This window comes from Daucus carota, chromosome 5, assembly GCF_001625215.2.
Source record: "Daucus carota subsp. sativus chromosome 5, DH1 v3.0, whole genome shotgun sequence".
NCBI lineage: Eukaryota > Viridiplantae > Streptophyta > Magnoliopsida > Apiales > Apiaceae > Daucus > Daucus carota.
In genome coordinates this window covers 6,594,119-6,608,059 of record NC_030385.2, presented here as the reverse complement: position 1 = coordinate 6,608,059, position 13,941 = coordinate 6,594,119, and the positions used below count along the sequence as shown (strand labels likewise).

General features: G+C 32.6%; 2 long non-coding RNA genes across 2 annotated transcripts; one reads left to right on the top strand and one right to left on the bottom strand.

The window, feature by feature from the left end:
• Nucleotides 1–583: 583 nt before the first annotated feature.
• LOC135152952 (uncharacterized) lies at nucleotides 584–1,581 on the top strand. Its single transcript, XR_010292318.1, has 3 exons — nucleotides 584–997; nucleotides 1,076–1,146; nucleotides 1,231–1,581. It is a non-coding gene; the product is annotated as an uncharacterized LOC135152952 (long non-coding RNA).
• Nucleotides 1,582–2,508: 927 nt separating this feature from the next.
• LOC108222691 (uncharacterized) lies at nucleotides 2,509–4,359 on the bottom strand. The gene is made up of 3 exons (XR_010291847.1): nucleotides 4,051–4,359; nucleotides 3,495–3,770; nucleotides 2,509–2,898 (listed from the first exon to the last, which is right to left on the bottom strand). It is a non-coding gene; the product is annotated as an uncharacterized LOC108222691 (long non-coding RNA).
• Nucleotides 4,360–13,941: the final 9,582 nt, after the last annotated feature.

Below are 13,941 nucleotides of genomic sequence, written 5' to 3'. Positions count from 1 at the left end.
AATCAATTAACCAACAAGATTATCAAAAAATTGCAAACAATAAGTACACAAAAAGAGCTCCACAAGGTAGCTATGTTCGACTCCCTCCGGAGACGCTCGGTAGATACTTGGCACGCTGTCTTTATTAGTCGAATTCAAATTTACTCGCGTATGAGGAGGTCCATCCATAACCCCAAATGTTTGTATTCAAAAATATATAAAATATGTACTTTTCAAATTCTCTATTAAGTAGATTTTCTCTTTTCATATCAAATCGATCCAATCTCTCTTTTTTCTTCGATTTTTTTTATTCAATGTGTGGTATATGTTTTATAAGGCTTTTTATAGCATAATCGTACTGCAATGGAGTGATTTATTGATAGTCGTGGAGGTTAACTTTTCATTAAAATGATCAGAAAAATAGAGACACTTACTAGTGAAGTCAAATCTTATATCTTTAGAAAGGAGATTGGTCAGAACTCTTGCATTTTTATTAGAATCCATAGTGAAAGGCACTAGCTAGTATGAATTCATATTAATGAACAAATGATTCATGCAATGTCTCACTAACACATGTTTAATATTCGTAGTTCATAGTCACTTCCAGCAGGACTTGATTCTTCTGTCCTACCTTTTAAGAAGCTCAATCAAAAGTGGGTGCTCTATAGTAGATTTTTTTTCATCAATTAATTCTTCATTTCTTGACAGAAATTGGATTATTATTTACTTTGATATGTAAAATTCACACTTGCCAATGCATCACTGGATACTAGAGAAAGTATTTCCAGTCATCACCTATTGTTCTACATGTGTCTGTCCTTCATCTAAACTACTCTCAGTTGTCAAATACTAGAGAAGTATATTTATATTTGTCCTATAATGTTATGTTTATTTCATTAGAATCTTTTTATAATTAGGTCTCTATTGTTGAACAGGTGTAATTTTGAAATTAAATCCAAGCTACAAGGCTCCAGCTTACAATAAACCCCTCATGCGAGAGGCCAGACTTCCGGTTCTTGTGAGTCAATCATATGCAATTTCTTTTTTTCTTTTAATTATTGCTGCTTTAAAATGGCCTATGATGCTTAATCTGCAGGAAAGTGGTTGTAATCTTCCACACCCACATTTCAGATGCATGTGCTCTATTAGAGATTAGCACAATAACTGGTACACAAGCTATTTACATATTTGTATTATGCTTCTTCGTTTGTAGTTGTAATATTTTTTATTTATTTATGTTTTTCCCCCTAGTGCCGCTCTGTATATTTTCCAGGTTGAATTGTGACCTTCAACAGATTATTGGATGCATCAGATCACTGCCATCTGATGATTTGATTAAAGCTGAGATCCCGAATTGGAGGAAGCTCGATGATTTTATAATACAAAAGATTTGGTGGCGAAGATAGTCAGATAAAAGTTGATGTATAGTTGTAAAAGTTGATGTATATTTGTATTTGGTGGTTGAATTTGTTTAATACTTTGATTTAGTTAGATTTGTTAGGTAGTTTGGTTTGGTTGGATTTGTTATAAACTTTGGTTTGTATGGAAAAATAGTTTAATGTTGTAGTTGATATAGTAAAAGGTTGCAAAGTTATTATTTAATATTGCAGTAGCATATATATATATATATATATATATATATATATATATATATATGATAATTCGTACAAAAATATGTTGCAAAACGTGGCCTCTTGTGGGCCCCACACTTTGACCTCCACATGGGACTGACATGTGTCTGCATCACACGTGGGACCCACCTGTGGGTCCCATTTTTTTTGAAATCAGTAACAGAAATTTTCAGTTGCCATAGGGTAGTCAGATTTTGCTGTAGCATGGCTATTGTGACAGAAAACCCCATGTTGCAGTAGGTGACTATAATGTTGCAGTAGAGGCCTAGGGCAACATGAAAAAAAGCAACTTAAATTTTATGTTGCAATACCCTTTTTTCGGGCTATTGCAACATATTTTGAGGTTATGGCATCATTTTTTTGATGTTGTTGTAGGCCATATATGGCGTAGTGTTGTGGTGGTCTTTTATTTTAATTATTCAATATTTCTGTCACAATACTAGCCCCTTCACCGAGATATTTCAAAATTAAACATACTCGTAAGATTAACATATTGTCATCCAAAACTCAGCACTTCCAACCAAATTAATTAGGACATGAATTTATAGATGACAATACTAGAAAATGACTCGTACGTATTAAAATAAAAGTTATAATTTTCACAATTGATGTCTGTGTCTGTGAGATTAATAAAAAATTTGATTTTTAACAAACTCAAAAATATCAATTTCAAGGACTTCAAGATCCATGGCATGTGAGACTAGACTCGATAATATCCAAAAAAAAAAATCAAAATATCATCCAAATATACAAGTATAGTATAAATAATTATTTAAAATATCTTAAATCAAACTTTTAAATATGAATTGAAATTTGTTGTTTAACCATTTTACTAGGAAGAAAACTGAAAAGGTGTCCAAGGGAGACTAACCATTCTAGCTGTCTCCATGATTCACAGACTAGTTACTTATTTTGTTTATACAAACTAATAAAACCTTACAGTTTTGTGATAGAAAAGAAAAACTCAAATAGCAATACAATGTTTCAGAGCAGGCATGTACTCATGATAAAATAGAATCCTTATGCAGAAAATAAGGCTGCTGCATCAGAGAATCAGTTTTTATCTTGAGTACTGTTCAGATCGATAAACTGGTTAACTGGGTTTGGTGAGCTTGTTGGGATCCAGAAGGAGGCACCTGAGCTTTTTGAATTCCATCAGCAGAGACCGGAGCCTCTTCAGATCCAGCAGGAGGAACAGTCTTGCCCAGATTTGTTGGATGTTTGAAACTGCATGCTGGCCCCTCCTTGAAACCCCGTAGTGCCCATAGAATGGACAGACCTCCATATCCTGAATCATCACCAATAAGAAAAGGTAAGGAGTGAATTGCATTTTACATCATGACATTGTCAAAAATCAATTTCATATAAATATTTTAGAAAATTTCAATTTGCATCTATGAGTATCAGAACTCAATACAAATAGAAACAAAAATATTTTCATCAAATATATATATATATATATATATATATATATATCAAAGAGTTATATATATATATATATATATATATATATATATATATATATATATATATATATTCATCAAATTGGAGTGTTAAAATTAGTCAACAATTATATATAAATATTTTCATATATATATATATATATATATATATATATATATATATATATATATATATGTCTGTGTGTGTGTGTGTGTGTGTTATAGTTTAATTGATTTAATCGATCTACACTAAATTTTAATGTTTCAACAAAAATAAGGCAAAAACTCATATAAAAAGTTATTAGTATATTACTAGTCATCCTAAAAACGTGGTAGGAAAAAATTGATCAAGAATATTGAAGGACATAATTAACTATAATATTTCAACAAAAAATAAGGCAAAAAAACACATATAAAAAGTTATTAGTAACACGGATATTACCCGTCATCTTAACAAACTCGTAGGAAGAGAATATCTGATTAAGTAATTTTGGAATATTTATCTTAGAGGCAGGCCTCCGTCATTTTGAGGACACCGGGATGGTTTGGCGCGGTCAAACCCAAAGCCAAATGTCGAACTTGTTTCAGAATTCACATCTTGTTTTGGAGGCACTCTTGCTTGGTTTGGCTGGAAGGGCTTCGCAGAAGCTGCTGCAGTTTTCATGGAGAAGGTTCCAGGAATTGACTCGTTCCATTCTTTGTTTTGTCCAACAGGAACCTTCATTAAATTAAGGAAAAATAGCACATGAACTCATATCAAAGTTATATTCTGAATAAAATTTGATCTGAAAACCAGACATGAAAGAGATTTGACTCCACAAAGATATGACATCTTGCTTACCCAGTTAGTTTGCCCAACATATACACTAAGAGGGGGGAGGGGGAGGAAAAAGTACGTATATGTTCGATCGATTATCAACAGGGCAATTAAGATCAAATTTAATGAGCTAACCAATTGGGAGATGTGGCATAAGCAGACTAATATACAAATTACATACCTGATTACCACTCCATTCAGAGTATGGAGAAAATGGAGCTGCTTGATACATGTAGGGGTCAAACATACGAAGTTCGTTTACTGTTGGTCCTAATGACCAGCTTGGCATAGTATCTTCCATACCGGCATATCCAGAAAGAGGGAATCCTCCATCCATGGGTGATGGTTCCGATTGATCAAACCAACAGTTATAACCATAATTGCTTGAACCATTATATATGAAGTGAGGATATTCGTTCATTCCCCGATGATGTGTAAACAATGTCGTCAGTAACATAACTTAGTCTAAAGTACTGCAAGTTATACATCAAAATCCTTTTTTTTTTCAAAACAGTAGTGTTATAATTTTGTTGAACGAGGATTAAGTTATGATCTTATCGTAAGAAATATACATGTGCAATTATAATGAAATAACAAGAAGTTGACATAATTACTGCATTATGTTCAATACATGTTAGGGTTTCTTTGGATAACTTTAAATTTTTGAGTCTTATTTTTTTATTTTAATTTTAAAGTAGTATGATAGAGTTGTCAAGAAAAATGAATAAAGAAATGTATATTATAATGTCCTTAATGCTATAAGTAAAAACTAAAAGGTTGAAGAAAAGAAAAATTGTACCCGAGGAATTGCTAGGCCAGGAATATTAAATCCAGAAACCGGAGTCACCACAGTTTCATCCAGACACGCTTCATGTGTTAGATACAACAGGTAGATCAGGGGAAAAATTATAAATTGTTAACAAAATCATTCATTCATGTAGATATAAAGCTCATTAAGCAAGCATCTTAATAAATAATTGTCTCTAAGAAAACAAATGTGTACAGGGTTTGATGTATAGCACCTAGTTAAGTTTATAGTGTTAAAGATTACGAGATACTAAGTGGACCATATAATAATCCATTATTATTGTTCAATAGAGAATCAATAGTAATCCATTACTATTGTTGACAAGGGCAACTATTATAATCCTTTAATATTGTACTTGAGAGCAACAAAATGACTTCCAAAATTTAAAGACCTAGGCGGGAATATACCATAAACAAGAACTACAATAGAACATGTGCAAATTTAACCTCATTCACTTCTATTGCGAGGTATACATATCTTTTTTTTAATACCATAACCGGAGATTTGGGCTACAAGTCATTGTCACAAGTCTTGTCGACACAAGGTTTATCTCATGGAAACCTGAAGCAAGGATAATACAGTGTTCCCAATTTTATATTGATTCTATGATAATCAAAGCCTACATTTACGAAGCTAATTAAGACATAGTCATCAACAATCAGACAATTGCACTCTATAAGATATAATTCCCGATGAAAATGGGAGTTTTGAGTCAAGAACAAAGATGTCCACTTTCCACCTAGCACACAAAAAGATGTCAACTTTCCACCTAGCACGATAATAGAGGAACTTATGCCCAATCATAATCCTATGCTTTAGTAAATCTAATAAATATTCTTACTGTAACACGAAATGGGATAACTTTATGCAAAAATGATTGACGTTTTACACGATTTTGTTAGAGTTTAAATGAATCAATGTTCAAATCCAGAACCTGATCACTAGATATATGACCAAAACAAACAAATAAAGAACTCGGTCTTAAGTTTTCTGCGTTCTAATATATTGATTAAGGTAAATCAATTTAAAGAACAACCAAGTTAAAATATTTTATACCTGGGCCACCTGATCGTATGGATGGTTATATCTGCAATTTAATCCAAACTTGCACCAACCATGATACATATAATAGAAGCAATTATCCACCTCTGGCCTTATGGGGTACTTCTGGTTCCGATGCTCTCCATCTTTCAACACCATCTTTCAACGCCATAGGACCTCCTTCGACATTCAGCTTCTTTCCATTTACCGGATCCTTCATAGCTGAGTTCTGAACCTCTTGGCTCAAACCATCAACATTCTTGGAACCTGGAACTTCTAGTCCCTGATAATCACTAAAATTAATTGTTCCAAAACACAAGACTTTGGCTTGGTTCCGAAAATGTTGGTTACTACTTTCCTCCATTGTCACTCAAATCAAGAACTATAACCCCTATGCTCAGAAAACAACCCCTCTTGTTCTCTCTGTGGTTAAGCATGTAGGAACAATCGGACCTTGGCCCTGCTTTTTATGATACTAATTAAAGAAGTTCGAACAAAATATTAATCTTATTCGCTACGGCGCAAGCGATTCAAATCCACTTCTTCTACTGTATTCACTGATTCTCCTTGGATGAAGTGTGGCCTTTGATCTCCCAAGGTGTACATCTCCTTAAAGCTCTGAAATTCCAAAACCCTAGCTGGCTCCTTGAGAAAAACGGCTGCCTCTCTCAAACCCTAGGATGTGAATTCGTTTTTTGTGTGTATCATAGCTTTAGAAGAACGAGAATATATATAGGCTACAGTAGGGATCATGGACCATCAGGTCAGGCTTTCCAATGACATTCCGGCCCAAGCCCAATGTCATTAAATATTAATTTAATCCACTAAAGAATTAATATTTGCACTACCTTTCCTAATTCCGTAAATTAATTATTTAATTCGGCTCCCATATTAATTGCTTATAAATTCCCCATATTTAAGATATCGCATGTCCATTAATTTTTGTTTATATTATTTTTATTATTGTTATTGTTAATAAATGATATCAATAATATTAATTATATTGAAAATTTTAATATATACTTTTGATTTTATATTTGGTTGCAAGGTGTATTATTATTTTACAGTATGACGCGATTATTAATCATAAACCGTGGTTCTCGATTCTTGTATCAGTTTATTAATGTTAGATAACATTTCTAGTTATATAGCCTGGACACGAGAATTTATTTGTTGTAAAAAGGTGGTGAGTTGATTGTTGGTTGTTGGGATTCCTCTAAAACAAAGGAGGTGATGTCCGAATTTATTTTATTATTAAAATTTGGATTTAATTTTAGAATCGAATTAAGATTATAATTCGGATTCTAATTAAGACTTGGACAGAGATTCTTGGATTACCGGTATGATTATTTATAAATATTGAAGCATGTGAATCTCGTAATACGTGACAATGTGATTACGTGTTTATATTATGAATATTAGGTGTACATACTAATAGAAATTATTTATATACCACGAAGGGTAGAATTAGATTTCTCGATTTAGACGACAATTTGGTTTTTTCTCCAACTAAATTATCATATTGTTATTATATATAGTCGACCAAGAGGTGTTATGAATGACGTTCAAAATAGTCGTGTTGTGACGAGTTAGAAACTATATGCCAAAGCAAACTAGAGTTTTTGAGCAGCGTGACTGTGATGTCACTAGTTTTGCTATCAGAGGCAAGTTTCTAATTATGACTTGTACTTATCGCAAGTAATCTTTTTGGTCGCTTCTATTTAAAGAGAATAATTCATATTCATATTTTGCTATGGCCACTATTAGTGCATTTCCTATATTTAAAAATACAATATTATTATTTATCTCTTGTAACTACTACAAGATTTCTGTTTTGTACTTTTTTTTTCAACTAATCATATTTTATTTTCTTCACTTAATAAATATTTTGTGCTATTGCACACAAGCACTTCTGATCTTCTGAATAATTTTATAAAATTTAGTTATTTTTCATTATTTGAAAATGGTGAGGTGATTAAGCTCTGAAATTATTTGTTTTGAGATTTACAATTACTCTCTATCCTATTGGACTTGTATTTCATACAAGCATATTAGTTGCATGAATTACATTACACTATATCGAGCATGCAAAATCCTATTAACGGAATCATTATTTTGACATGTGTACACTCACATGCTGTCTATGATATTTTATCAACTATTGCTTTAGAGGATTTTTTCCCCTGAAAAAAACTTTTACTTAAATATTTTGGAAATGCTGAACCGTTAATCTGACGGCTATTATTATGGTTTTGATTTAAAATAAAGTTGTCGATTATTTCGAGACCTTACCTATTTTGTGATTGGAGTGTACCCTCATGCACCGAACGCCGGTCCAGTTACATTTGGCCAATGTGTGCTTGGAATTCCTTAGATTTGGTGACATGCTTTGTACATGATCCGGTGCTATCTCGCGATTGATCATCGGCTATAGCACAGTGTTAAATTATTCCACTCCCTAAAAATGTTGTGAACTGGTTTACAGATTAATGATATTCTTTATTAGCATTAAGTTTTGAAAGAATTTTTATAAATTAAATTCGAAGTTCATATTGTTGCTGAAGCATTTGTTGCTCAGTGATAGTTAGAGCCAAAAATGAGTTGAGATCTTCTTATTTATTCAACTCATCATTGTCATGCTGGTTCAGCAACTAAATATATGGAAATTTAGTCGACAATGATGGACACTGAGTATTTAGGGATTTCTTGAACAGTGGTTTATGAATAGTTGATTATCCAAAGTTATTTTGAACTTCTTAAATGATTAAATTATGAAGTTCTTACAAAAGTCATATTCTTTATGAGATTTGTTGTAGTGCAAATCAAATTGGTTTGAAAGATTTTGAGATGAATCATTCCTCTGATTCTAAATGTTTTCTCGTGATGGAAACTCTCCTCCAATTTGGTATTGCATTACAAAGGTTTTAAATAAGAATCCATTATCTATTGGATTTGAAATTTCATACATGTTATGGATTTACCTTATTATGCTTTTAAAATTTATCTTGCTGAGCATTTTCATTCACCCTTGCTATTATTTCTGACCCTTTCAGCTAGGGTTTAATATGATTAACCTGTGTAAGCTGCGCGTAAGATTGATGCTAAGCGAGACTGCCAGAGAGATGTCTGCAAAATCAGTTATGGTCAGAATTGTTTAAATCCAGTACAGTTGTAAATAGATTTATTCTAATTAGTTATCAGTTACTCTTCTTATCGAGGTTTAACTGATAATGTAGTTTAAGTTGTAATAAGATTTAAAGTTTTGATTTCTGATATCAGTGTTGTAACCTATTAGCGTCTCTGTTTTCAGGGGTCAAAGTGGTTTTAATTTAAATATCTTTTAAAATATCACTACAACACATCCTGCTTTTTTTTGCGGCCTTCTTTTGACGGATTGAGCTGGAACCAAACCATTTGACGGACCCGACCTTATGACGGACAACTTTAGACGGCTCAAGGACATCCGTCCAAAGATATATATTATATTCATTTTTTTTTGGCGCTTGACATATCATAATTCTGAAACAAGCAATACTTTTGACTGCCCGTTGACAGTCCGTCTAATGTTAGGAACAAATGACGGATTCTGTAACATCGTCAAAAGCTCCAGAAGTTTAAGAATTAAAAATATTCTATTGTCATCCAATACTTTTGACAGCATGTTGACCTTCAGTCAAAAGGTCCATTCTTCTGACGAAGTTGAGATTGCTGTCAAAAGCTCACCTAATGCTATTAATACACTCACCAACAAAAACGGATATAATATTCTTGTAAGTATCTTTGGACGGATTGTCCGTCAAAAGGACTGCCTGACTTATATTCCTACTGCATTTCAAGCTTCTGTCTTCTTTTTTCAAATTTGTTCCTTCATTCCATTTTCTCCCCTTTTTCAAAGTTGATGAGCTCCGACCATAGCATATCCTGAATCAATGTGAGTATTATTTTTTAGTCCATATTTCATTTTATTAGTGTGTAATTTATGTTTTATTAAGTATATATATATATATATATATATATATATATATATATATATATATATATATATGTATGTATGTATGTATGTATGTATGTATCTCTCTTTAGGTTTATATATGGGTACATTTATGAGAAAGTATGAATCTCTAAGATATGTGTAATTTTTGTTAGGATTAGCATTATTATTTGCAGATTTATCATTCTTATAAAAGTAGATGATGACTTTTGCTTTTATTTGGTGTAAAACTATTTTTTATGAATTAAATAGTGATTCTTACATAGATATATAATCCATGTCATATTGTAGATGTCAAATGATCGTAGTTGGATCAAGCGAAGAACTAATCCCAGTGGATATGGTTGGACCGATGAATATTGTGAAGGTGTCAAATTTTTTTTAGCATTTGCACAAAAGAATTGCAAGCAAGCAAATGGTGAAATTAGTTGTCCATGTAAAACATGTAAAAATATGCACTTCAAGAGCATTGAGGATGTCGAATTTGACTTGTTTGCCACCGATTTTCTTGAGAGTTACATTGTATGGCATTTTCACGGCGAAACAAGTGGGTCAAGAAATCAACAAATGGATGTCGATCATGAAGATCTGTTTGATCAATATGAAATGTTGAGGGATGCTTTTGGTGTACAAGATCAAAGTGGCCCCGAGGAGCCGAACTCTGAAGCAAGTACATTTCACAATAATTTACACAATCTCGATGCTTCTATATATCCGGGAAATACCAAATTCACCAAGCTCACATTTGTCATGAGACTATTGCACTTTAAAAGTCGTCATAATTGCAGTGATAGAGGATTTGATGAGTTCTAAGTCTTATTGCTGAAGTGCTGCCCGAAGAGCACACACTTCCATTGAAGTACCAAGACATCAAAAAGATGGTTAAGAAGTTGAATTTAGGCTACGAAAAAATTCATGCATGTGAGAATGACTGCATGTTATTCTATGGTGATGACAAAGATAGTTCATATTGCAAATATTGTGGAGTTAGTCGATACAAAGTTGCCAAAGAAGGTGAGAGTAACACTATCCCAAGAAAGATTTTGAGATATTTTTCACTCACAAAGCGTCTACAGCGGTTGTATATGATCTTTTTATGCGTGCTATGGATAGGACTGTTGCACGTGCCCGTGAACATCCAGAGGAGTTCGAGCTCAGTCCTGAAGATGTTCGTTTGCTAGCACAAGATCTATTAGACAGTGATGGACAATTACCTCAGGATCACCCTCTCACTGAGCAGACTCAGCGTGACCTGATTCATGTCATTATTGAAGTGTTCAATGACCTGTACAAGAGAAATGGGCCAAATAACAAGGTACAATCTGTGTGACTTATTATTTACGTGTACATATTATGCTAGCGGTATAGTTGCAAAAAAGACTTTGACACATGCATGTTCTTAGAGTACTGAATTTTTGTATTATCCACTTATGCACTTATATGCAGGGAAAAGCTATAGTAGATGATGCAGATAATGATGCTGGTGATGGTGATGGTCGTGGTGACCCTGATCCTGATGATGCTAGTGGCGGTGCTTCTCGTATACGAGGTGGTCCAGTGATTCGTGGCTAGTTAGAGTTATATCGAGTTTGCGAACTTTTGGCCAACTGTTGTCTGTTGTTTGTTGATGTTGTTGAACTTTTATGTTGGATTCTGAATTTGATACCTAGTTGGCTATGTATTCTACGCTTGTGTATCCTAACTTCTAAGGATAATTTAGTACTAATGGTATGCTATCTTAGACTTCTATATTGTGTTGTCCTCATTATTTATATTTTGGATGAGTTTGTGTTGTTTAGAGGAAACCGAATCAGGCTCGGAGGAGCTATTGTCTAGTTCTCCTGGAATGTTTGTCCCCAGCACTTTTGACGAATGTCAAAAACTCGGTCAAAAGCTTTTATTCACCTTTTTTGCTATTAAAATTTCTTTTGAAACACAAATATAACCATTTGACGAAAAATCAGTCACAAGTATTTATTTTAATTTGTTTTTATTATATAGTAAAATATAAATATATATAATTGAATATTCAAATTTTGACAAATTATCCGTCACAACTATATTTTAAAATTTATTAGCATCTAAAAATAAATATAATAGAATAATGCCTTTTTGACGAAAGTTCCGTCAGAAGTATCTTTTTATCTAATAAAAACGAAATATAATAAAATAATCAATTTTTGACGGATATTTCGTCACAACTTTCACTTTGACTTTAATTTTATTTGGTGATAAATTTATTAATATAATAAACATTTGACGGATTATCCGTCAAAAGTAAAAAGATTATTTGTTTATTAAGATTGGGACCCACAATTGAACTTTCGACAATATATTGAACTTGCGACAAAAATATAAATTTTAGACAAGGTTATAATGGACGGATGAATTCCGTCAAAAATACTCATTTTTGACGGATTCTGGGCTTAAAATCCATCAAAAAAATCAAGATTTGTTGTAGTGTATCTAGATATTTTAAATATTTGTTTTAGCTTTTTCCGTAAATACAAGTTTTTAAATGATTTTGTTTTAGGATCACTAAATCCATACTCCGGATTTGTGGTCAGAGTTGGTATCAGAGCTGTAGTTTATAAGTTAATTGAGAATATATATTGCGATAAGATATGTGTTAATTTTTGCTAATTGCCCTCAGTGTTGATCTAGAACACCCTAGTAACTTAGAATGTGTATTTAAACAAGAGTGGTGACTGGGGACTTACTGACCGGACTGGCTGCTCTGCATGTGGCAAGCCTGATACAAGACAGAGAGCCATCGCGTGATTGTACTTATTCCTGGTATTTGCTTTACATAATGGAAGTGTAAACGCTAAATTGTAAAGTTTTAACTAACATATCGCATTACAGTAAAAGGAAAAAGAAAAAAGGTTGGTTATTTTATCTATTAATGGAGTGAATAGGTAAAGCACTAACGATCAAGACGAAGAAATAGAGAAGACTGATGGCTCGCACGAAAAGAAAATTTACATTAAAGTAAGAGGAGTTCAAACGGCTTTGCAAAGCAAGATATGCTCTTTGTCCAGCACTCACCGGTCACCATATAGATTTACCACGCGATTCATAACTACTACAGTACTATATGTTGCCGTATCACATTATCAAGTGTAATTACTTTATCATTTCAAAAAAAAAAAAGTATTACTTTATAAATAAATGAGTTATTAATCAAAACCCAACCAACTTATAATTATTTTGTCAAAAAATCTTCATAAAAAAAATCCACTAAAAACATCTTCAACCATATAAATCTCTTACTCACACTCCAACCATAATTATCTAGTTATCTATATATTTAGAGAACCGACTCTGCTAGAGATGCTCTTATACAGTGGCGGAGGGAGGTTAAGGTCAGAGTAGGCCCGAGCCTCCCTGAAAAAGGGGCCAAAACCAACTTTTTTATTATGCAGCCCAACTCACATGTTACATGCCCCAGCGGCAAAGACATGTAACACAAGCTTGAGTCTTTTACTCTTGCAGTTTGCACATCAACGAGTAGCAACAGCGGAGAACATGAAAAAAGAAGAAGAAAGGCCAAGAATTATGTTCTTTATAACGAGCCAACGAGGCCATTTGGCTTAGCGATTTATTATTTCAAATAAATAACATATAAATGAACTTAACTTGTAAGTTATTAAAAGTGTTTGGATAATTTTACTTATAAATTGTTTGATAATTTAAATTTATAAAATTAAAAACATAAATTATTAAAATTTGAGAAACTTCATTAATAAATAAAATTTATTACGTCTTAAAATTTTAAAAACTTCACAATAAAACGGAAATCACTAAAAAAGACCCAAAAATTTAGCATTTCCGACTTTCAGCTTAAAAGTTAAAAAACCCAACCCAAAATAAGCATTTCTCCTTTTTTTTGCCAAATGGTACATAAAAAGTAGAAGCAACTTAAAATACTAAAAAGAAGTCCATTTCCGTCAAACAGCCCCAATATATTTTTTACACTTTTCAACAAGTAGGGCGGGAAAAAAAATTATGCTTTAATTTGGCCATCCCTGATTTTTATTTCTGGCTCCGCCACTGCTCTTATAGTCCAGTTTTTGAAATACCTCATCCATCTCATTTCACAGCATACTTATCTAGTTATCTATATATTTAGAGAATCGACTCTGCTAGAGATGCTCTTATAATCCAATTTTTTGAAATACCTCATCCATCTTATTTCACAGCAGTTTCTCAAGAAAAGAATTTTGTCTCAA